This window comes from Pristis pectinata, chromosome 23 (genome assembly GCF_009764475.1).
Source record: "Pristis pectinata isolate sPriPec2 chromosome 23, sPriPec2.1.pri, whole genome shotgun sequence".
NCBI lineage: Eukaryota > Metazoa > Chordata > Chondrichthyes > Rhinopristiformes > Pristidae > Pristis > Pristis pectinata.
Genome location: NC_067427.1, coordinates 9,912,274 through 9,914,219, shown reverse-complemented (window position 1 = coordinate 9,914,219; position 1,946 = coordinate 9,912,274).

Genomic DNA, 1,946 nt, shown 5'->3' with positions numbered 1-1,946 from the left:
TCTACTTTCTTGGTCTTTATATTTTACTTTAAACCTTGTATCCCTTTATTACTAAGTCTTTCAGATATGAGGGCGGTTTCCAGTCTTCTGATTTGATTAAACTGTGGATTGGTGAGTTTAAGTCCATCCTGTTTTGTTGATACTTCAGTTGGATGGCACAGTATGGCTGACGATGTTGCTAAATCAGGAATGAATCAGCTGCAATAACTGATGAACCCAGGCAAAGTGCAAATGAAAGTTAGGTCTGTAGTATCAGCAATAGTTTGACCTTCTGCAGATCCAGCAAGACACCACTGAAGACATCACTGGAGAACTGATGCCATGCTCATTGTTCAAACATTTGTCTCTGTTCTAGAATTTTGGATACAACATCATTAATATGTTGAAATTTAGGTAATGGATTAGTTGGTAAGAGGAAGGTCAGAAAGGTTGAGTGGAAATATTGACTACGTAATGTGCTGTGATCAGGAAGAAAATTTTACCGGATAGAACAGAAGCATGCTGGTAGTACTCTTTAATAGATTTTTTTAAGTAGAACTTGAAAAGCAACAGGTTTTGTCCCTAGTCCTCTGGAGAAGGAAAGTAAACACACAAAGCTGGCTGGGTTACAGGTAAAGGAAAGTGAGACTTTGGTAATAATAGCAGAAAGGACAGTCAAATCAATTACGTCGGAACCATTAGAGTGGGCTTAGTAGAAGGAGGTGTCTAAATGGAATGTACTGGGATCACTTGAGTGAAACCAGTGATGAGGAAGAATCACGACTATGTCACTTAATCAGTGAGGAGTTGGTTGGGTTATCTGTTCAACTGTGGTTGGTTCATTAATGGACTACGCTATTAAGAATAGTGATGGGCAGGGAGTATTTGCCAAACATTAAAATAATAGCGACACAAGAGATTGCAGATGCTGAAACCTGGAGAAACACACAAAACGCTAGTGAACTCAGCAGGTCAGGCAGCATATATGAAGGGAAATGGACAGTCAACTTTTTGGGTCGAGACCCTTCATCTGGAACCTTGAGACTTTGAGAGTATCCAGCTAAAACTCACCTAGAGTCCCAAAGAAGAGATGCAAGAGTGGTCAGTGTGACATCACTAGTCATGTCACTGATCTTTGATTTGGGAAGGAGAGAATGCCACTTGTTACCTCACTCTTTGCATGGAAGACATTTTGTTCTATGTCTCTTTCCATTGAGACACACAGTTTACTTCTCTCAAATTGCCTTGCAGGTCACTCACTGAAATTGTGAGCACTCTCCTTTCCATCTGTCTGTACAAGCTTCCACAGTGGGAATTATTCTTGAAAAGTGGGTAAAGGTTCTCACGCCTAATAGTGAAATCCACAATCCAACAGTTTCTGCTGGATCCTGGGACTTTCAGTTTCAGTCAGAATAGCACTTGCAAAGGGTGTCAATCAGTAATAGGACAGATTCCAGAAATTTGAAGTAAAAACAGGAAATACTGGAAACACACAACACGTCAAGCACCCAGCATCAAGAAATTCTCCGCCAGACTATCTGTGTGCTTCCAGCACTTTTGTGTCTATTTCTAATTTCTAAGCATCTCTTGTACATGAGATGTTTGCTGGCAATCCTCCAACAGGTGAGATGACCCAGAAGGTTCTGACAGATTTGGCTCCATGGAGCATTGGTGGGAGTAATTCCAAACACATTGGCACAAACCCAGTGCAATTCATCAAAAAGAATATCAGAAAAATATATTGTTAATAATGTGTTTAAACAGATCTGTTTTAGAGCATTTTATTAGACATTGACTTAGTATTGTTGCAGCTTTTGATAGTTTGAGTGATAAAGAATGAGTTTTTTCACCCTTCCCATAGCTATGTTGTGTTCATTACTCATAGTGCTGGCAGGTAAATGAACAGTCTGCTGTTATTTCATTAGCCAATAGAGACATTGCCATTGCAATGGAGACATGTGATGTAG